General features: G+C 47.8%; 1 protein-coding gene across 4 annotated transcripts in view; it reads right to left on the bottom strand.

The window, feature by feature from the left end:
* TSPAN11 (tetraspanin 11) overlaps nucleotides 1–18,267 on the bottom strand; it is a 70,421-nt gene extending 52,154 nt beyond the window's left edge. For 3 of the 4 annotated variants that reach the window (XR_634595.3, XM_003906171.4, XM_009180474.4), the window contains exon 1: nucleotides 17,803–18,116. The gene's annotated coding sequence lies outside the window, so the exon portion shown is untranslated. Of the gene's footprint in view, nucleotides 1–17,802 lie in introns of all 4 variants that reach the window. The other variant, XM_021922156.2, reaches the window with a different exon arrangement.
* Nucleotides 18,268–23,630: the final 5,363 nt, after the last annotated feature.

Raw genomic sequence — 23,630 nt, 5'->3', positions numbered from 1 at the left:
AAGATTATTATAGTGAATAATATATTGTATTCCTGAAAAACACTAAGAGAGTGAATGTTACATGCTCTCACCACAAAATGGTAATTCTATGAAGTACCACCTATGTTAATTAGACTTAGTCATTCCACAATGTATATATGCTTCAAAAATCCTGTTGTACATGGTAAATACATACAGTTTTATCTGTCATTAAAAAAAAAAAAAAGGAAAACTCCCCACAAAACTAGTGTGTTTGCCATAGGGGATAAGCTAGACCCCACTCTGCATCCCTTCAGTTAAATAAGTGCCAGTTTCTACCTCTGAGTTCTTGGCCAACAAAAGGTCATACCTGCTCGATGACCAAAGACAGCTGGAAAGGAAAAAACAGTCTAAATGATTTAATTTATAACTTAATTTAGGCCTCAGATGAAACTTGGTTACAGTCCCTGCATGTGGATTTCCACACCCCATGCCAACAGCCTTGTCCTTCTGTACCCGTTTCCCTCTTATTTAATTTTCACTTTCCTGCTCCATTCCTGATGAGTGGACACTGTGACTGTCCATATTCCTGAAGCTGTCATAGAAGTGAGACTTCTTCAGACTCTTGGAATGGGGTAGCTGGAAGAAGCCAAAAGGATCCTGAGCTCAGCTCCTTTGTGTGAGAATCAAGGAAGCTGAGCCTGTTTGGTGGAGCTTGGGGTCGGGGAACAGGAGGTCACACTGTGGCCAAAGTCACACTGCAGATTAGTGGCAGGGCAGGATCTGGTTTCCTGTCTCCCAGGCCAGTGTTCTTTCCACAGCTACCAACAACATTTTCATTGGCAGATACACTAATTATAAACATAAACATTTACTAAATGCTAACCACATGCTAGGCATGCCGCAAACCAAGTGATGTATGTGCATTAATTAATTTAATCCTTAAAATAATCCCATGATGGAATTTTCATCCCTTCTTATAGAGGAGAAAACTGAGGCACAGAACAGTAAGTGGAGATGATGAGAGCAGATGTTTGAGACCCAGCAAGTGAGACCCGGACACCAGAGCAGATGTTTGACTTTTCCTTGCACAGATCTAGTTTGGGTTTCTTGTAGTTTCTTTTAGCTTGGTGGTCTCTGGTGGAAGCTAAGAATGAGGGGATCTGCCCTGGGCAGAGACCCCAGTCGGGGCTGTGGGAGGCAGCAGGGACAGTGTTCTCTGACCCTTAAGGGAACCTGAGTCAGCAGGGCCATGATGGCTGTCACTGCAAAGAAACCAACTGCTTGGAGAACCCTCTGGAGGGAATCACAACTTCTCCCTGGTCCTCTGTCTCCTTGACTTAGGCCAAGAGATCCAGTGGCTGCCAGTGCCACAGTGAGGCACAGGCTGGGCGGGGGTCTCTGAGCAACCGCTGGCCTTTTCTATCACCATGTTCATTGTGTGCAGGTAAATGAATTCAGGCAATTCTTTTGGACTAAACCTGGGGTCAGATTGCTAAGTACAGAGTCACGTGGATGGTGCTGTAAGCAGAACTTGAATTAAAACCCTAGCACTAAGAATTCTTTGTCTCTATGCCCTGAGAGACATGTTTTCCTAAGTAAATGACTATTTTTTTTTTACTTCATTTGCAAGTAACAAATTGCATTCCATGTCTTAGTCAGGACTCTGCTCCTATCATTAGGCAAGTGGTTTGACTTGTCCTTGTTCTCTAGATGCAGACGTACAGACAGAGTCCCTGGATGGTTTGCTATGTGTGTTTCTCTTTCTTTTTTGGTAAATATTCCAATGCCACATACATGCCATGCTTTTCCTAGATCCTTTTTTCTTTTTTAAAAAAGCTGCAGTCTGAAATCAGAACTTCTTCAGTGCTTGTGACAAAAATCAGTGACGAAGCAAACAGAAAATAGCCACTAGTTGGCAAGTTTGAAGATCTGGGTGTGAGTACCAGCTGCCACCTACAGCAGTGTGAACCCCGGAAAAATCCCATGACCTCCAGAGCTTCCCTTCCTCCTCTGTAAGATGGAGACGATGCTGGGCCAGCTTTGTCTCGCTTGCATGGTGACTGTGAGGACCAACTGGGATGGAGAATTTGTGAGAACAGTGTGTACTCAAATTTTATGGCACCAGTGCCAGACAAGGGTAAAGGAATGATTAGACCCAAGTTTCTAAGAGCTTTCCGATGAAAGACAATGGGAAAAGGTTGGGTAACCCTAAAAATACATCATTCAGAGCCTGAATCTGATGGCTGGGATGCAGTCTCAGCATCTCTGCCCCTCAGCCCACCAGCCTGCTAGTGCACTCTATTCAGATGGTTGTGAGGGGAGACCCTGTCCCCAGGTGGCCATGAAAAATCTACTTGGAGAAAACCAAGACCTGAGTTTAACAAAGCAAATTGCTTCCGACAGGAAAGTCATTTAAAAGAAGTAGGAAGAAGGCAACAGCTACAGTGATAAGCGCTGTAGAATGAGAGAAGTCCCTCATCTCTGTTTTCAACATAGCAGCAAGGCACAGCAAAAGGAGCACCCTTGGTGGGGTTGGAAGAGGTGCCCCCAGACGGGGCTGCAGCTGGGGTGCTCTGTGGGTGGGGATCCAGGAGGCAGCACCGGCAGGGCCTCTGCCATCCCAGCAGGACCAGTGAGGTCATCAAGTCCAGAAGGTGACAGCTGTCTTGGTGCTTGGGTCACCTCTACACATTCCTTCCCTTCTCAATAGGCCCCCAAACACTACTGCAACTTAAGAGGGGCTAGGCCTACACCCAGGCACCTGGGTTCTAGTCCAAGTTCTATTTCTAACTTGCTCCTTGCCTTTGGGCCTCAGTTCTTCTCACCTATAATACTGGAGTGACCACCTTCCTTACTGGGTTGGGTAAAAATGAGGCCTGATTCCAAGACTTACTGCTGGCACAGTAGTTTCGGACCATTTCTGCATCACCCAATGCTCTGTGCATTTTGTGTGCCTAGGAATAACCGTGGCTAGTGTTTATCATGTACCATGCATTAGGCACGGTACTAAGAGCAGTTGTCCCGCAGTATACGCAGGGGATTGGTTCCAAGATCCCCAAGTATAGCAAAATCCACGCATATTCAAGGTTGTCAGTTGGTCTCACAGAACTCTTGCATGTGAAGTCAGCTCTCTGTATATATGGGTTTTGCATCCTGCAAGTACTGTATTTTTTATCTGTTTTGGTTGAAAAATATGCAGGTGACCTGCACAGTTTAAACATATGCCATTCAAGGATCAACTGTACCTTGTAACAGCGGTCCCCAACCTTTTTGGCACCAGGGACTGGTTTCGTGGAAGACAATTTTTCCACGGATGGTGGAGGTAGGGGGAGGAAGGTTTTGGGATGAAACTGTTTCAACTCTGATCATCAGGCATTAGATTCTCATAAGGAGTGTGCAACTGAGATCTCTCACATGTGAATTCATAATAGGGTTCGTGCTCCTATGAGAATCTAATGCCGCTGTTTATCTGACCAGAGGTGGAGCTCAGGCGGTAATGCTCGTTCACCCGCCACTCACCTCTTGCTTTGAGGCTGGTTCCTACTGGGGCATGGTCTGGGGGTCAGGGACTCCTGCCTTGTAAGCATTATTTCTTTTAATCCTCGCCACCCCATGAGGTAGGCACGCACATCATCCGCATGTTACAGAAGAGGAAAGGGAGACAGGTTAACTCTGGTTTACACCTGTTGTGGACATAATTATGCGCAGTGCTTCTATTCACTTAAAAAACATCCCAGGTTGGCTCTTGACCATCATGTTATGCTGCTTGTCAACAATATTCAATACTCCTCAAGCTTCCAAACCTGTCAGATTCCCTCCACACTCTATGTCTTTCTCCAAGCCACTTCTTGCTCTTACATCCCAGGGTCAACAATCCCCACTAATGAAGCCTGAGGCATGCCCCTTAGCTGTATTATCTGATAAAATCTGAGTTGAGTTCTGGGCCCTGAACACCCAACAGAGTACCTGATGTATGAGTGTCGGATGCTGAATGAAGGAAGGAAGGAATGCACTAAGGAGCCATGTGAATGCTCATGAACTCTTTGAGAATCACATAAGTACTTCTTATCCCACTCAGGCTCTCACCTGGTTCCCCAGGAACCTAAGTCAAAGGTATTGGAAAGGAGAGAATCGAAACTCAGGCCATCGCTTCTATGGCATGCGCCTGTGGGAACGTGCAGGATGCATTTCTGTGTAGATGGCTTTAGTGCAGGCACCAGCCAGTTCTCCCAACAGGGCCCTTTGGGAGTCTCACAAGCCAGTCCAGGGATTGCCCCTGTCTTTTTCTCCCTGAGCTTTCTCTGCACTCTCCACAGTGTCTTCTCTTTTCCCTCGTTTTCCAATTTCAGCCTCAGATGAGAGACACAGACCTATGTCCATTGTATATCAAAGTAAAAAATCCTTTTGAAAATAATCCAAACAAGGCACCAACGTGAACAGGACAGTTCCACTGATGGGAAACACCTGAGGGCATAATCAGGCCCTTCTTTAGAGGAGTGAGACCTCAGAAGAAACCCACAGGAGGGGGCAGCTCTGACAGGGATTGAAAATGAATACGCAGTCTCCTCACTTCTCCTAACCCTTTGCCCACTCTTTTTTTCTTTTTTGAGATGGAGTCTCGCTCTGTCGCCCAGGCTGGAGTGCAGTGGCTCGATCTCAGCTCACTGTAAGCTCCGCCTCCCGGGTTTACGCCATTCTCCTGCCTCAGCCTCCCAAGTAGCTGGGACTACAGGCGCCCGCCACCTCGCTTGGTTAGTTTTTTTGTATTTTTTAGTAGAGACGGGGTTTCACCGTGTTAGCCAGGATGGTCTCGATCTTCTGACCTCATGATCTGCCTGTCTCGGCCTCCCAAAGTGCTGGGATTACAGGCTTGAGCCACCGCGCCCGGCCCACTTTTTCTTGCCTTTGCTCCAGCCCTTAAAAACGGACCCACAGCAGAGGCCAGGAAAGCCCAGAGCCCCTAAGGCCCACCACAAGTGTGACCTCAGTGTCGACAAACACAAGTGACTCCCTTCTCCTGCTGTAGAAGTCAGCGTCACAAGCGGCAGAGCTGTTAGAGATGGAGCGCGTGCATGTGGCTGAATTCGAAGGTAGATCATTACATAAACGAATGCGAGATCTGAGGAAGGTGCATCATCCTGCCTCTGTTTCAGAAATTATGATTTCCTAGTTATGAAGACAGGTGTTTTATGGCCTTGAGAAACCATCTCTCCCAGACTCTGGCCAGTAGTCGAAAACCCAGCCCCCAGCAGCTTCAGCATAGTGGTCAGGCCCTCATCTGGTCCAGGTTTCTTACTTGTCTCAATAACTCAGTGAGGCAGGTGCCATTCCTTCGGGATTTACTTTCTATTTTTTTTTTGATGGAGTCTCGCTCTGTTGCCCAGGCTGAAGTGCAGTGAAGCAATCTTGGCTCAATAGAACCTTCGCCTCCCAGGTTCAAGCAGTTCTGCCTCAGCCTCCCGAGTAGCTGGGACTACAGGCATGCGCCACCATGCTCACTACACCCGGCTAATTTTTGTATTTTTAGTAGAGACAGGAGTCACCATGTTGGCCAGGCTGGTCTCAAACTCCTGGTGTCAAGTGATCCACCCACCTCAGTCTCCTGAAGTGCTGGGATTACAGGTGTGAGCCACTGTACCCGGCCCACTTCTGTTTTATAAACAAGGAGACTGAGGCTCCTTTGGCAGACCTGGGAATCAAGCCCAGGTGTTGCTGATGCCAAAGTCAAGGTCTCTCAGGTTTGGGCTTTTAGTAGGCTTTGAGGAGGGAAGATAAGCTGGCCCCATCCAGAACTGATTTCTCTGTCCAGGCTTGGTCCTTGGAGCACTGAGATGCTTCCTGAGAAGCTGCTCAGAGCAAGGATGGAAGCTTCAGGGGTGACCCATTCAGGGTGAGCTCAGGATCTGTAAGGCAAAGAGCAGCAGCAGCAGAAGGCCCAACACCCCAGGGTGCTGGGGTTCCCCTGAGGGTGGGACATGGTTGAGACACATGAGAATGGCTGCCCCTGGAATTGTGCAAGGCACAGTCTGTGCAGGTGTGCACAGCTGCCCTGCAAGTGCCCAGCTGCTCATTGGACAAGCTGCTCATCTTTCTAGCTCTGATTTTTAATAAACCAGCACCCCTTCTAACTACGCATCCTTCCCTGCCCAGCCTGGGTGCCTTCCTTTTGATGGGGTCAGCTGGGGAAATCCTGATGTTTATTGGAAGTTACCAACCAGGGACTGGGCAGCACAGTATATAGTGGGTGAGCAGTGGAGGCAGGTGTCTAAGGGCTGGGTTGCTCATGTCCAGTGAGGGCGGACAGACATTTGGGGGGTGGTACACCCAATAAAAGACCCCCATGGATCTCTTTAAACAGATAAGCTGTAGTGATCTGTAGGTAGATATTTTCTTTTCCTTCTAGAGGATGGGATGTGGCATTAAACTTAAGTTTGATTCATAAGGGAGCCAAGACTACTAATGGTCTCCCGGAAGATTTTTCTCCCCTTCTTCCATTAAAATGGAGTCGTAGCTGGGTATGTGGCCACCTAACAAGTGACTGCATTCCCCAGCCGGTCTAGCAGCTAGCTCTGGTCATATAGTATTCTTGACAATGGATGAGTGGAAGTAGTACTCCACCCCTGGACCTTAAAATACTGCCCATGCACATTGCCACAATCTTTCCCCTTCCAGTCTTTCCCTTGCCACAGATGTGTCTGAAATCAGCTTCAACCATGCAGACAAGGACAGCACCTCGGAGTGGTGGTTCTCAAAAATCAAGGGTACATTAGAATCACCTGGAGGGCTTTCAAAACTACAGTGCTCCCCTACTAGAGATTCTAAGTCTGGGGTGATGCCTGAGACTCTGCATTTCTAACAAGTTTCCAGGTGAGGCTGATGCTGCTGGTCTAGGTACCACACTTTGAGACCACGCACTACCCTTAGGGATGGCAGAGAAACAAGGGCAGAAACCTGGCTCCCTGTGTGACTGTGTGGAGCAGAACAGCTTGCCTAGCCTGAACTGTTATATGAGAGAAAAAGCAGCTTCTTTGTTCTTTAAGCCACAGTCCTGTTGGGTTTCTGACATGCAGCTCAGCCTTTGTTTTAATTGACTCTTATAGCTGGGGGTCAGAGTCTTCGTACAAATGTCCCTGCTCCACTACCCCCGTCCCCTCAAAAAAATACTGCTCTAGCTCCACTTCTAGAAGCAACAAATTAGTCCTGAATAAGACTAGTATAGTGAGCCAGGACACAATCTCAGCTGTTAAGATGCAACAGTTCAACCTAATGACCATGCATACTTTGACCAGACTTTCTCAAGTCGCATTTCCCTAGATCCTGTTTCCCTCTTAAGTTATTGCCAGATCTTTCTTCCTCTGAAGCCTCACTTCTTCATCCATTCATCCTGCACCCCACCACTGTCTGACCTCCTCCACTACCCACTCATCCCAAAGTCACTTCTAATTGCCAGAGCCAAAGGTGGCTTTTCTTATCTCCTCCTACTTCATCTCTGCTGAATTTGAAAAGTTGTTCACACCTTCTTTTGAAGCCTTCTTCCCCCACTGCTGGTTTCATGTTACCATTCTCATTGTATTCTTCTCCAAGTTTCCAATTTGCCTTGATCTGAACATCATAACCAAGTCTCCGAAACTGTCCTCTTTTCCTTGGCCTCATCGACTGGTCCTCTTCCTGGTTTACAGCTTTAAGGCTGGCATTCCCTCCAGGGTGAGATGGGAACATTTTGTGCTTTGCCTCTTGTCTCCTCTTTGCTACCCCCATTCATGCCAAACTCCACCCATCTCCAACAAGCTGATGACTCTCAAAGCCTGCTGGGCTCCAGGCTCATGCCCATGACCACAGGCCCCCTAACATCCAGCATGCCCAGAACTAAGTCAGTATCTTCCCACTGCAACCCATCCATCTTGTATTCCTAATCTGTGACACTCCATCCACCTATGCAGTGCTCACTCCTTTTTCTCAGTGTTACCACTTCCCACCCCAACACTAAGCCATTCCTTTCTGCAGCTCTTCTCAATGAACATCTTGCGAACCCACCACTCCACTCTTCTCCCTGATGCTGCCCTGCCTGAGGCTGCCCTCCTCATTTATCATTGTAGGGGTGTGCTTGGTGGTTCAGGTATCTGTTTTCTCCCTTGAAATTAACCAGTTAATTATTAATTCATTGAACATCTGAGGCCTCGTATGTGGCACACAATGTGCCAGATGCTGGAGATTCCCAAAGACAAAGAATGAAGAAAAAAGAATGAATGAAGCTGTCCCTGACCTCAAAGAGCTCACAGCTGGGGAAATGGACACATCAACATCACTGTAGCACAATGTATGCAGTTCAGGGAGAAAAATGTGTGCAGGAGTGCTGAGGAGGGAGCTGTGGGCAAGGGTTTTGAAGGAAGAGCAGGAATTAAGCAAAGAAGGTAACAGAGAAGGTATGTGCCAGGCTCAAGATTTCAGGATTTTATTTTGTAAGCAGTAGGGCACCACTGGGCTTTCTGATCCAGGGAATGAGACTTAAGAGTCACCCACCACTTATGAGGTTAAATTAAAGAAACCTAAATGGTTCAGCAGGTTATAAACCAGAGCTGGCGTTAGGGAATAAGCATCCATTTAGATGAGTTCTAAAACGACTTCTCTGTAGGGATAATTGGGCATCTGTTAATTGATTTCCCGTGATTCTGCAAGACCATGGCAGAGACTATGTCACCTAGGACAGTCAAGGGCTGTCCAGCCTGGCAGCTGACCCAGGCTGCCTAACTGCACCAATGGATCCAGCTAGGGGAGTGGAGGAGGCTGCTGGTGACCCTAAGCCCATGCAGGAAAATCACTGCCTCTTGGCACTAAGAGCACAGGGTTTTAACTTTCACACAACGGGTTGCAAAAATACTTTCCCAAAAGAACAACGCAGTCAGGTGTGGTGGCTCATGCCTATAATCCCAGCACTTTGGAAGGCTGAGGTGGGCAGATCACCTAAGGTCAGGAGTTCAAGACCAGCCTGGCCAACATGTGAAAACCCGTCTCTACTAAAAATACAAAAATTAGCCAGGCATGTTGGCGGGTGCCTGTAATCCCAGCTACTTGGGAGGCTGAGGCAGGAGAATCACTTGAACCCAGTAGGTGGAGGTTGCAGTGAGCTAAGATCACGCCATTGCACTCCAGCCTGGGAGACAAGAGTGAAACTCCACCTCCCAAACAAAAAAAAAGAAAAAAAAAGAGAGGGAGAGAGAGAGAACAATGCATTGGCTAATATACTTACTGCTCCCTTGAAGCTGAGATTAATTATAGTGAAGGATACAGTCTATACTTTTTCCCACACTCAGAGAATGATCTCTGTGATAATTTCCCCAGTCTTCTTGACTGAATGGATGTATGATTTCTGTGGAGAAGAGCTGCTCTTTTCTTCACCCCATGGAGACATGTTGTATGAGGCCCTGTCTGGGTGGGAGCTGCTTGCTCACCTCCCTGCAGGGAAGACCGGTGCTTGGCACAAGGGGAATTTGGCTGGGGAGAGTGTATGCTCTCGGATCACAGGAGAGGGGCAGGGGCTGAGGGAGTCCTTGCTTCCCATGATGACCAAAGAAAGGGGAGTTGCCAAAGTGATGCGAGGGGCATCTGTTGACAGCTGTGTTGTGTTTATAAAGGCAGTGGCACACAGATGGGGGTGGGGACAGGCAGAGGCCTAGGTTTCAGAGGCAGAGGTCTTAGGTTTAGGAGGTCCCTCTCTACTTGCCAGCACCTCAGGCAAGTCACTGACCCTCTCTGTGACTTGAGTTTCTTTACTTGTATTCTGAGAAAGTTATGGTAGTAGTAGATTCTTTCAAATAAATTTTTATGTAGAGCAGGGGTATCCAATGCTTTGGCTTCCCTGGGCCACACTGGAAGAAGAATAATTGTCTTGGGCCATGCATAAAAGACCCTAACACTACTGATAGCTAACGAGCTAAAAGAAAAAAATTGCAAAAAAACCTCTCATAATATTTTAAGTTTCCTAATTTGTGTTGGGCTGCATTCAAAGCTGTCCTGGGCCACATGCAGGCCTTGGTTTGACAAGCTTGATGTAGAACCTCAGTATATAAGGCAGATAAAGCAGGATCTCTTTTGTTGAAGGGGTGTGTTAAGCCTCCCCAGCCATATGGAACTATAAGTCCAATTAAACCTCTTTTCCTTCCCAGTCTCAGGTATGTCTTTATCAGCAGTGTGAAAATGGACTAAGATGCCAGAGAAGCTGAGCCTGGATGGATTCTCTGGAGCCTGCACCCAGGCCTTGGGATCTGAGTCCATGTGACCACAACAAGGCACACATGGCTGCCAATTCCACCAGGTGCAGAGCAGGAGTCCTCTGTGGTTGGCTCTCCTCTGCCCCTCAGGCATGAAGCCAAGACAGAAACATCTGAAGTGCATCTTCCCAGTCACCCCCGTCCACCTGGGCCTGGCCCACCCAACAGCTGGGGGCTAGTGCCTTGCAGAAATTTGAAGCGGCCAGGGAGCTGGGTAGTCATGACTCTGAGAGCCCGCATCCACAGTCCTCCAGAGAGCCGGGCCAAAGTGGATGACACCTCCAGGTTCTGGGGACTCCCAGGTTTGGATTTAGGACTGAGATTGGAGCTAAAGGTCCATAGGCATCTCTATTCATGGGGGCCCTGGTGTGTGTTCACTGCTGTGTGTAGGTGTGAAGGGAAGGGGTATAGGACATGGCCCCTCATGGCTGTCTAGAGGACATGGGAGGCATTCCAGGCCCCAAATCCACAATGATCTCAACTCAATCTGAATCAAGAGCTCACCATCAGGCTTGACACAGGGGACCCAGAGTCTAAGACACAGTGGCCTCAACAACACTGCTGTGTCTTCCACTGGAGAAGGTCCCCAGAGCAGCCTGTCCCAGGTCCACAGCTGCAGCCACTACAACTACAGCTGCAGCCACTGTTTGCTTGACCTGACAATTTCTGAGAACTGGATGGGCAATGACTGGTTGGATGCTGCAAAGGACACCCATGAGCTTCAGGGAGAGGTCAGTGCAGAGGCTCCTGCACTATCCCGGACAGAGGTAGCGGGCAGCTTTCCTCCCTTCTCCCATCTCCAGTGCTGAGAGGAGGGAGCTGGAAAGGGGAACATAAACATGAGCCTGGTTCTCGATGTTTGGTTTACGGGTTGGGCTGTCACATACATGGAGAGATGAATGTCTTACTGGCTACAGGACCTTGGGCTAGTCACCTAACCTACCTGAGCCAGTGTCCTCCTGATTTGGGGGTTGGGCTGTCACATACATGGAGGGAAGATTAATGTCACTCTTACTGGCTGGGGGACCCTGGGCAGGTCACCTAACCTATCTGAGCCAGTGTCCTCCTCTGCCCGGTGAAATTAGAGGGCAAGGATCACCCAGAGACTGACCGTGATGCCCCAGCCTGTGCCTGAATTCAGTCAGTGTTGGTTGGATGTGCAGCTGCCTCTCCCCACTAGAGCAGCAGCTGCAGCCCAGCAAGAGGATGGTGGCAGTTTGTCATCCTGCGGCTCTGGCCGGGGTCAGCCAGGCTGGAGGAGAGTCCAGCCTGTTGGGCGGAAAGAGAAGCTCTCTCACAAAAGCCTTCATCGTGGACCACATCATTTCACGCTTAAGGACATTTACAACCTGTCCACTGGGAATCAGAAAGCCAGTGTCATTCCCTTCTAGGCATCAGGAATTGAATTTCAAAAGCCAAATGACTTAAAATCTCACCTCCTTTCCCAGATAGGAGGATTTGAACAATTTCTCATTTGCTTTCAAAATAGTCCCTATCTTGTCTCTGGAACAGGATACCGTGGCGTAGCAGTAAGCCTAAAAGACAATTCCTTCCATGGAGTTATAACTTGGGGGCTCCTGAAATTGTATAAAACATTTTTACCATCTATGTGCTGCGGTTCCATAGGTTTTAGTAGATCTCCAAAGGAGTTTGTGACACTCTCACGCAAACAGGGTATGAACCACTGATGTCCAACCCTTCCTCCTTTTTAGGGTAGGCACAGACAAGGCCTGAATTATCAACTCTCAAGAGAAGGACCATACGCCCAGCACAGTCGCAGAGACCTAGTGAGCCCCAGGGATGCTGCTAGAGGAATAAAAACAGTTGAGTTAGCGATGCTGAGTGCATTGATGAGTAGTTGAGAGCAGCAATGCCACTGCTCTGGTAAGAACAAAATGCATGTGCATGTATGAGCTATGAAATCAGAATTGTGTAGTTTGATGATTCTACACACGTTAAATGCTCAGTCTTTTAAACTGGCATTGCACAATATTAAGGATGAACAGGAAAATTCATGCTAATAATTTAAAAATTTAATTTTTCTTTACTTAAAATATCATTAAATAGTAAATAAAAATACCACATGACAAGTTGAGAGAAAGACCACGGAAAAAAGGAAAAGGCTTATATTTATAAAGGTATAAATATACCTTTAATGGTATCTTTTCCTGCATTTGAGCTAGGGCTCCATGTTTTCATTTGGCACTGGGTCCCACAAATTACCTATCTGGCTCTGGTTGAGGAACGTCTCCCTGAGGCACAGTCTCGGTGATGACTGATAAGCACCTTCCTAAAATATCCATTCAATGAACATTTATTGAATTCTTACTGTTTGCCAAGCTTTGCACTAGTTGCTAGGGCTAAAAAGTTAATAAACATAATTTTATTCTCAAGTAGGATAGGATGAGGACTCTAATTTTTTTTTTTTTTTTTTTTTTTTTTTAGAAAGAGTCTTACTCTGTCGCCTAGGCTGGAGTGCAGTGGCGCGATCTTGGCTCACTGCAACCTCCATCTCCCAGGTTCAAACGATTTTCCTTCCTCAGCTTCCCGAGTACCTGGGATTACAGGCACCTACCACCACATACAGCTAATTTTTGTATTTTTAATAGAGACGGGGTTTCACCATGTTGGCCAGGCTGGTCTTGAACTCCTGACCTCAGGTGATCTGACCACCTTGACCTCCCAAAGCACTGGGATTACAGGCATGAGCTTGGACTCCAATTCTAAAAGCACAGCATAGGACCGTGGTTTCCAACTATCAAAACCCTAGTGCTTATCTACAAAAGGCAGCACTGGGAGAGAAATCTCTTTACTGCATTTCAAGAACGCTCATAGAAACTTGAATTTCTACCTGACAAAAAGGCTTCAGTCAAGCTACCACACCAGCTATGCGATTAAATGTTTGCTAACTGTGCCAGACCTCAGACAAACCAGACAACACCAGTCTGCTTCTGTCCTTTGTCCTTTTTTCTTCTGGGCTTTTTAAACACACTAGAATCTGCTAGCACATGACCTAAACTGATATATATCAAGCAGAAAGGAATCAAACTATCAGTTATACGGTCTTTGATTATTAATCTTTTTAAGATAGAGAAATACATTCTCATTTATATTGAAGTTTGGCTGACAAACCCTTTCAAAACACGAAGTACATATTTAAAAAAAAAAAAAATGAATGCCTAAGCCAGGACAGGGCTGAGAACCGCTGGGGGATTTATCCCATACCACCATCAAGGAGGGTCCCCTACTGCCTTTCAAAACAGACCAGGGAACCATCAGAGCAATTCTCATTTCCTGAACCTCTGTAACATCCTCAATTCTTGATATTTTACACCGAAAATCCTTAAGCCTCTAAGCAGGGCCATGTGCTTGTACGAGTGCTTGTACATTGTGCAGGGCAGTGAGAGAGGGACGCAGCTACTTCCCTCTCCATAGTTGTGAGTGGAAGTCGCATGGCCAGTTGGAAAAGCATCCCAGGGAGAAAGGGAGTGCTTGACTGGCCTGGGGCCTACTGAGCATGACGCCACGGACCCCCTGACTACTACAGGGGAGACCAGCATTAGACAAGGTCCCACAGTCGTCGCCACCCTTCAACGCCCCTCCTCGCCATGAGCCCTTTTTCAAACTCCTTCATTGTGGTCATCAGACACCTGGGTGCTCTGTACCTCTCTTCTGAGCTCAGCTTAGGCAGGCATCCATGCACCCTGCTAGGAGTTGAGGTCATTTCCTCGATTTACAGATGAGGAAATTGAAGCTTAACATAACACACAGAAGTTCACACGGAGAGGAAGGGGCAGAGCCAGGATCTGCGCCTGAACCATCTGGCCCTAGAGCTGGGCTCCCCTGCCACCCTTGCTGCGGGCTGCCTCTGCCTGCCCTCTCTGCACACCTTTCCTTCTCGGAGCTCCTGCTGGGGCTTGGGTGAGTGCCACTTAGTCTGCACTCAGCTGTTTTCTCATCCCTTCCTGGGAATGAGTTTAATGTCCTCAACAACGAGTGCTCAGAGGTCAGGGGCTAGGTCCTTAATGCATGTCTCAGGGCCTGGAAGTTCAAAGCTCACAGCAGGCACTTGGAAAACATACACGTATAGCGTATATCTGCTGCCCCCTCCCCAATTTCCTCTACCCTGTGGAGTGCCATCTTGCGAGTATAAACCTTTGAACCCAGAAACCCACCAGAGTCAGCCAGAGCAGGGCATCATCAAAAGGCAAGCAAAGACAGCATCAAAAGGAATGAACAGAGGGTCTAGTTCTCTACTCCCGACCCTTCTCTCCACTTCTCTCCACAGTCTCCCTCCTCAACAACCCACCTAAACCAACCAAACTGAACACCACCACCTCCTCTATCACGGGCACGGTCATTAATGCTCCTCCTATGGGGCTTAGAAAAGGGTGGTAAATCTAGATTCTGTGCCCCGAACCCAGGCACGGTGTTGGACACAGCAGCTGTGCTGCCACTTCCAAGTGTATTTCTAGGAAAAGGCAACACAAGAGACTGTTTTACATGGAGGAGAGCTTGGAAAGCCCAGGAAGCATGGCTGCTGTAAATACAGGTCAGGGTCATCACGTGTAAATATAGCCAGGTTTCGTGACGTGGCTGTCCTCTACGCTCAGTAATCACTCAGAGACCAGAGTTCCTCAGCACTGGCAACTACTCAAGAAAATCAATGCTGAGTGGGCATCTACTGGGGGTGAGGCACGTCTGGGCAAGTATGCCTGGGAATACCCCCGATAGAGGATAGAGGATGATGACAGAGTCACCCTAGATAGGTAGCTCTCAAATATCTGTGCACAGCTTGTCCACCTTGCAGATGTTTGGTGTCCTCCGTCTAGTGCCTGTCTCAGATATAGATGGGTTAGAGTTCTCACATAGCCCTTGCTGCTGTGTTGTAAGCAAAATCATTTCCATATTAACTCTGACCAAAATTCAGGAAATTAAACCAGTAGTATAAAAATAGCCATAGGATGAATTCCATGGCTAAGCAGAAATGGTTTGTGGAACAAGCACTTTGTACGTCTGAATCCTGCCTATAATCCTCGTTGAGGGTCAAGTGCAGATTTCTTCCAGTTGCGGTACTATTATTTCTACTTGGAGTTGAAAAGACTCCTCTAAGTCTTCTGGTGCAACAGTTTTTTAGTTTTATTTTAGCGAGAGAGCCTTTACTTCAAAGGAGATCCTATCTGGAAGGTGACATGTAACTTAGATGGACCCCGAGCTGCTGGTGTGAGGGAACTGGGGCCCTGCCAATGGAGCCTGCTCTTCCCTTCCAAAGCTCCCAGGAGTACAAGTTGAAAAACACACATGCACAGCCCCTTCCTAATTGATTCACTCACTCGTTCACAAACAATAATATCTCTTGAGCACCTACTGTGTTCCAGGTGGAGCCAGCAGGTAACAGCACAAAGGCAGCCCCGCTTTTGGTGAGCTCACATTGTAGTAGGATGTGGCAAAGCTAAGTCAGACAGGTCGCAAGTGCTAGGAAGGAACAACGATGTGATCATGGCTGGGAGGTGGCTGCTTTGGATGGGGGATCAGAAAGGTCTCTCTGAGGAAGCAAAACACAGTTGAAATCAGAATGATAATCTGGAAAGTTGCCCTGATTTGGACCAAAGAGGAAGCAGAACTAGAGAGGTGATGTGACCTTCCCCAGGCAGGGAGCTGAGCCAGGACCTGACCTGGGTTGCCGGCATCTCCCACCAAGGATCTTTCCTTTTACAAACACTACTAAACAGCAACCACATGCAAAAAAGTCTCAGTGACAGGTGACATCCGAGGCTGGACAAACCACCCAACTACATCCTGGAATTCGGTGCCGTCTGTGCATGACTTTTGATGCCTCCCTCCTTCTTCAGCCCAGTCCAGGGTTGGTCTTGGGTCTGAAGGCGCTGTAACCCAAGAGACAGAACTCGGTGGTGGACACTCCAGACCTATGACCTTAGCTGGGAAAGCTTCTTCATCTCCTATCTCCCTGGCTGCAAACTGTGAAGGGTGCTCCTTACCGCTTCATTTGGTGGCATAAAGAGAAAAGCAAGTTGGTGGTTATAAACGTCCCGGGCTCATCTGAAAGAGGGCTCTCTGGAAAGTCAAGGTGCTCTAGGGAGACCTAAAGACATCAAAGCCAGTTTGCCTCTTGTTCTGCAGCAGGCACTCACACAAGAACTACGGGGAATCACACAGGCCTGTATATATTTTACACATGAGTCCAAACGTGGGTGTAAAATTCCTATTATGCTGAATATCGTGGGAAGGAGCACACAAATGCCTCCCTCTGGTACCCACAAACCAAACGGCTCTGGACCACCTAAGCACTTGCCAGACCACCAACTTGGCCCCTGTGGGCCAGTAGTGCCCCCTCACCCTAGGAGTCTTAAAGCATTTCCAGGCATTAATTGGAGCCTCCAGTCCCTTGGGAGACAGGTGGGGCCAGCGGTTATTAGTCCCATTTTGCGCACAAAGCAACTGAGCCCCAGATGACCTATCTGTCCAGGGAACAATGCTACTGACACAGTGACAACCATTAAGTTCTGATTCAAACCTGTCTCCAGCCTCTAACTGCTGCTTTCCACTACAATCCAGCTGCCCACAAATCGAACACAGATCATCCACTTTTGCCTAACACCACCCTCATTCTCTTCTTCACGCTCTCCTGCACTCACCCTATGCTCCACAGTGCACTTAGGAGTTTTTCCATAAGCTGCCTCTTCTCTTCACCCCCCACCCCCACCCTCACCTCACAATACTTGCTAGGAACTGGAAACCTCTGGAACACTTATTCCTCCTGCACACACAGCAGCTTAGACTCAAGTTAAGATGCTGTCCCACCAACACCAACTGAGCTGCCTCCCTTACATACTTTCCAGCCCGTTCACACATGTGCACACTGCACATAACGCTAGTGAAAAGGATACACCCCAGAACCTTCCATGCCTTCTTTCCACATGGAGTCGCCCAACTGCACGTGCAAGGACGGGCACGAAAACACAAGTGACAGGGCCTACACAGCCATGTTGTCACAAATACACAGACAGGCCCAGAACACGTGGACATCCCTGCACAGGCCCTCTGAAAGCAATGTGTACCAGATACAGCAGCTGCCAGCACTTAGCAACCCCTTCGTTGCATGGGGTATGCTGCCAAGGCCTGTCTGCGTCTTGCTAAGGCGACTCTGGGTCTGTCATCTTGGTGTACGCACAAGAGGCAGCTACTCGAACTCAGGGTGGACAAAGAATGACATTTTCAAGAGGAACAGACATGCCCTGGGCACGCTGGACGGCACGAGGCCCTCAGAGGCCCAGAGTTCTCTCCCGCAGCCTCAGACGCGTAGTTACGGACGCCGTGCTGCGTGTTCCGTGCAGACACCAATACCTGCTCACATGCCCCGCGAGTGTCCCAGGCATTCCTGCCTCCTCCACTCCTCATCGCCAGCCGGCTTCCCTCTGCCCGCCCGGGGGAAGCTTGGAACAGTCTAGCTCGGGACTGCGGGCGGGGCTGGCAGCGGAGGTGGAGGCGCCTCTCCCAGACCCCCAGCCTCTCCCTTGGCGCCCCCACTTCCCAGGCGCGCTTCTACACTTACCCGGTCAGGGGCTCCGGACGCGGCGACGGGAGCTGCGCCTAGAGAGGCGGAGAGCGGCGGCTCCCAGGGCCGCCCAGCCGCCCACCACCCGCAGCCAACGCTCTTCCCTCCCAGCCCGGGAAGGTCAGCTTGCGGGCAGCACGGCCCGCGCCCCCGCGCCCACGGAGGCTTCCTGCCGGCTTTAGCGTCTCCCTCTCGCCGCCCCGCCCCGCGCTCCGCCGCGACGCCCCGGCGCCGGCTCTCCCAGCCCAGCCGGCAGGACGCGCCCAGGAGCCCCGCACGCTAGCTGCCGGCTCTTTGTTTGGGAGTTTGCCTCTCTGCGATTCAGAGCACGCGGAGGGAATTAAGTCAGAGTCCGAGGCAGCTGTGCGGTTGCCGGGGGGATCCCTGCGGGGGGCGGGGCAAAAGAATCGACTAGGGGGCGGTGGAGCGACTTTCAAACTCCCGCCCTCCGCAGCTCCCCGCTTATGTCCCCCTGCCCTCTACGTTTGTCGGCCCCTGGGAGAGGTTGGCCTTTGGGGGTTTCCAGGAACTCTAGGGACAAGCTTGTCTGATAAGAGAGAGCCTATCCATCCCCCTTCCTCACCACCCCCATCACTGCCCTGTCCCTGTCAGAGTCCTGTGGAGCATCAGCTTTACATTTCCTGGGCCCCAGGGAGAATCAAGGTCTCTCTAATCAGAAGCAAAAAGGAAGAGCAGGGAGTAGAGTCCATCTGCTCCTGCTGAGCCCTTGTGAAGATGCACAGCTGGCCCTAACGGGACCGGCCCTAACAGTGGGGCATGGATTATGTATTTCCCAAAGTAACCAGGGCCTTGTGCTTATCCAACCGTGTTCTTTTGAAACTTAGCTGCAGTGAGGAAGATTACCCATTTACCAGGTTGCTAGACCAGGGAAGCCACTGGAGGCAGGGAACGCTGACAAAGCCTCTGCACCGGGAGCACCAGCGTTCTAAATACCCCAGCTGACTGCTGAGAAGGGCTTCGCAGAGGGGCCACCCGGGAAGGAGATGATTCCAATAGTCCGGTGAGATGAAGACTTTAACTGGGGGATGAATGCGGAAGCTGCAGCAAAGGAGAGTCTACAGAGTGTGTGGTGCAGGAGGCGCACACTGGGGCTGTAACATTGTGGAAGTCTGGAGGAGCACCTGGAGTGATGTGACTGGGTTTAGTGTGGGGCAAGTTGGATTGGAGAAGCAGGCCACCTTCTTCCAGGGGCAGATATCCAGCAAATGCAATTGGAAAGGTGATTCTGGAGTTCACAGGAGAGGCTGTGAATTTTGGAATCATCTGGAAAGAAGTTGGAGGTGGCGGGAGAGGGTAGAAAAGGTAGAGAGAACAGGGCTGAAGACAGAACCTAGGTCTACCTAGAAGGAGCCCATGAGAGGAACGGAAACCATCAGGAGAAACCATGAGGGAGAGTCAGGACTGTGCAGGGTGACAGGACTCAGGAGAAGAGGGACGTTCAGTGGGGGCCCGGGCTGCAGGGACACCAAGGAGGAGGGCGCCCAAAAAAACTGGTTTAGATTTAGAAATTAGGAGATCTGTGGGTTAGTTCAAGATAACTATTTGAGTGGTGGGTTTTATAAACCAGGTTGCCACTCCTTGGGGGTGCATCTGTATCTCGGATCCAATTGGTTGATGGGGAGATACAAAGGTTCACCTCTTTGCTTCCGTTATGGAGGGCCCTGAAGGGCCACCCCAGCTCCATAACTTCCCAAAGGATCCGCCGAGGCCTCTGTGGAAAGCAGCACAGTTCAAGTTCATTCTCTGCCGAATCCTGTTTCCCTCACTCTCTCAAGGTGTTGTCCCCAAGAGTACCTCCCAGGAGACCTCCCACATACCACCTCCATCTCTGTGCAGAGTCTGTTTCCTAGAAATCCATTCGGAGGTACAGGGACACTGAGAAAGGGCGAGGGAAACAAAGAAAAGGTGGGACTGAGGTAAAATCCACCCTGCAAGAGCCTGCGGGAGTGGAGGTCAAGCAGCGACAGTGGGAGGGAGGCCTGAATGAGCACAGGCCCCAAAGCCTCTCCCCTTGGCCTCTAAGGGAGCCGTTTAAACAGACAGGGATGGTCAGAAAAACTCAGAGAAGGTGGTGTGAAGGAAAGAGCCTGGGGAATGGGGAGTGAAGAGGAAGCTTATTCGTAGTAGAAGATGGATTTTCAAAAGCCAGAAGTAAGAAAGAAGAGTAGAGTAGGCTGGAGGAGGGGAGGAATGCTGGAAGAGGGTAAGGGTGAGGGGAAGTCAGCATTCACCAAAGTTAATAACATTGAAACAGCAATGAGGAAAGAGAGAGTTGGAAAATGGCCTAGAGTGACGTTTTTAGCAGTAGGAGAGGGTGAGTGATGAATGAAGCTCTGGGCTAGGATATTCCCTCTCTAGTAGTATCCCCAGTAACATTAAACATCTACAGTGGAGAACCGATGGAAATATAATATGTCATTAAAAATTTTCCATGAGCCACGTTTAAAAATGAATATAAAGAAACAGGTGGAAGTAATTGTAATGATATATTTTATTTAACACAGTATATCTAAAATATCATTTCAACGTGTGTCAATATGAAAAATCAACGATAAGATATTTTACATTTTTTCCTACTAAGTCTTCCAACTCCGGTTATATTTTATGTGTATTGCACATCTACATTCAGACGCTACATTTTCATTGGAAATATTCAATGTGTATTTAGATTTCATAACATTTATGGTTGAGGAAATAGATTTACAAGCCTACGTTGCCACATACATAATTTTGCTTTCCAACAATAGAATCAAATGATCGATTTTTAAATTTATGTTAATTAAAATTAAATGAAATAGAGAATCCAGCCCTTCAGTTGCATGTGGCACATCTCAAGTGCTCAGTCACTGCACGGGGCTAGTGGCCACCATATCAGAACACACAGGCCTAGAATTCTAATTCCTAGACTTTTGATTTTGGCTTGCTTTTGTCCTCACCTTTTTTGAAGGAATGGACCTCTTCTCCTACCAGCATTGCCCCGCTAACAAGATCCTAACCTATTCCATCTTATTTCACAAAACATACTTGAAGAAGGCGAGGGGGAAGATTGAGAATCTACCATCTAGGAAAACAGAGATGGGAATTCAGCTTGGACTGGAAAAGGCATGAGGAAGATGAGACAGGAGTTGGAAGTATTCCATTTTGATTCTTATTCTGTGGTTGTATGAGGAGGGAGGATTCTCTACCAGGTTGGGTACTCCAGAGATAGAATGGATGGTGCTGTGAGAATGAACAGGACAACTCCTGTTTGTACAGGCTCCCATTTTAGCAGCTTCCCATGAGCATGGAGCATTGGTTGAGTCACAAACACTAGGATGTGGCTAAGTCTGGGTCCTGTATTTCCTGCATTAGCAAAATGGGGAGGGTAATCCCTTATTTGGAAAAAAAAAAAAAAAAAAATGGAAGGGGCTTAGTGAAATCCCCCAAAGGAGAGTTTGGATCCCAGATCTGGAGACCTATGCCTCCGCTATAGTTTGGATATGGTTTGTTTGTCCCCTCCCAGTCTCATGTTGAAATTTACTCCCCAGTGTTGGAGGTGGGGCCTGGTAGGAGGTGTTCGAGTCATGGGGGTGGATCCCTCATGAATGGCTTGGTGCCATTCTTGCAAGAGTGAGTTATTGCTGTTAGTTCCTGTGATAACTGGTTGTTGAAAAGAGCCTGGCACCTCCTCCACACTCTCTGCCACCTCTCCCAACTTGTGATCTGCATATGCGGCTCCCCTTCACCAACCCCCATGAGTGGAAGCTTCCTGAGGCCCTTGTCAGAAGCAGATGTTATCACCATGCTTCCTGTACAGCCTGTAGAACCATGAGCCAAATAAAGTCCTTTTCTTTATAAACTACCCAGCCTCAGATATTCCTTTATAGCAACACAAATTGACTAAGACGGCCCCATATTCAGGCCTGTAGCTTATCTTCTGTCCCCAGCGGGGTGCTGGCAGCTTCTGCTTTTAGGCCATGCTCTGGCACCATTTCCCTGCCTTTGTATCTGATAGGGAGATCTGTCAATGGATGCAGTAGTAATGGAGTTTGTAGATATTCCTTTAGAAATTTAGAAAAAAAAACCCAGAAAAACCAACTTAGACTTCCTTGTTTGTGATCTGAAATGACCTACATCTGTTGTAACTGGGTGATATAGTGTAGATCTTGTGAGACCCTGCTCCATGCCAGCACAGGGCCTGATAGCCTCTCTACCCAACAACAGTATCTATATCCATTCCTAGAAATGGAGTCATAGAAAATACCATCTTTTGTTTTGTGGGTGGCTACACACACACGCACACACATACACACACACACACGACAGTGAGGAGAATGTTCTGTTATTGTTGGCATCCCTAGAATATATGGCACGTTAACCTGGCATTCAGGTTGTACAGTAAACCCTCATAGGTCAGGAACTGTAAAACTTGCTTTTCTCCATCCTCTGAGCATACGCTTGTCTTTCAAAAGAAGTTCTAGTCACTACCTAGGAGGGTTGCAAGGAAATGAAGCTACTTCTGCCTCCCTGACATCCATGCTTGGTTAAGCTGCTGTCCTGATATGGCCCTAATGTGTACTCTTTGTATAAACTCCTGACTGGGCCATTCTGAGGAAGATCAGCTAGGTTCTTGGAGATATTAATAGAAAACATTCCCTTCAGGATACACATCAGATACAGCTGGTCTGACTCAGCCTGCTTCTCTATCTTTAAAATGGGGAGAAACTCCTCCTAAGATTCTTTCTACTCTCTTAGAAAGTGAAAACTCGCCTTGGTTTTTTAATCCATGTGAAAAATAGAGCTAAAAAGCCTTTTGTTAGCATCTATCTTTCTTCTAGAAGGACTGAGGAATGACCAGATGTTAAATATTGATCAGTTAGGCTTAGCTTTAATTCCACCTGCATTTGGCTATGAACTTGATGACTGACCCTGACGATTTTCGCAATAATATCTGGTGCTTAATAGGTAAAGAAATGACTGCGGAATTGAACCTCACAGCCTCAGGTATAATTCCCATGAGAAAGATGTTACAAGTAGGAATTTTTCAACTGTTTTCAGGCATACTTCCAATCACACCAAGAACATTAGTTGCACTAATTAGTGCTTGAAATATTGATCTTCATTAGCAGTGTCAAAAGCATTGTTCAAATATCCGTGCTCTCTTGGCATTCTGCATGAAAGAGCTTGGTTCTTTCCCGGGAGAACATTAGTGAGGGCAAAACAGAAAAACATATGTAGTATACAGGAAACATAAGTAGAGACAGCCGAGCAAATATATAAATAACATACAAAATGACAATTACTTACAGCTGGATTTTTTTTTTCTACATGTAGCACACTGCTAATCCTCTCTCATCTTCTCCAGGAAGCTTTCTAAAGCCTGCTTCTGTAAGGACACAGGTTCTCTGGACCCAAAGTCACATATTGGGAAGGAAGAGAAGCCTTTGGGTAAACATCATGAATTTCCCTGGAGCAACTATTCTATTTAAGATTTTATCTAAGATTTTTTGGAAAGAAGGGAATAGGTTTAAAAAAGAATTTCAAAAATGTAACATCTATCTATGCTCATTTTAGACAATTTGATCAGTATAAAATATTAAATAAGAAAGTAAAAACCACTTGGACTCTTACCTATCAGAAATAACCACTATATTACTGGATTTTGGTGACTATCTTTTAATTGTGTGTGTTTGTGAGTATGTGTTTGTAATCCAATTTTTTTTAAAATTTGAGACTATATTCTAGTCAGCTTTTTATGTCAATGGATTTAAGACTATGTTACATCATTTTAAATGTAATGTATGGATATACCACACTTTATTAAC

Source organism: Papio anubis, chromosome 9, assembly GCF_008728515.1.
Source record: "Papio anubis isolate 15944 chromosome 9, Panubis1.0, whole genome shotgun sequence".
In the NCBI taxonomy this organism is placed as follows: Eukaryota; Metazoa; Chordata; class Mammalia; order Primates; family Cercopithecidae; genus Papio; species Papio anubis.
This window is presented reverse-complemented; position numbering and strand designations above follow the sequence as displayed.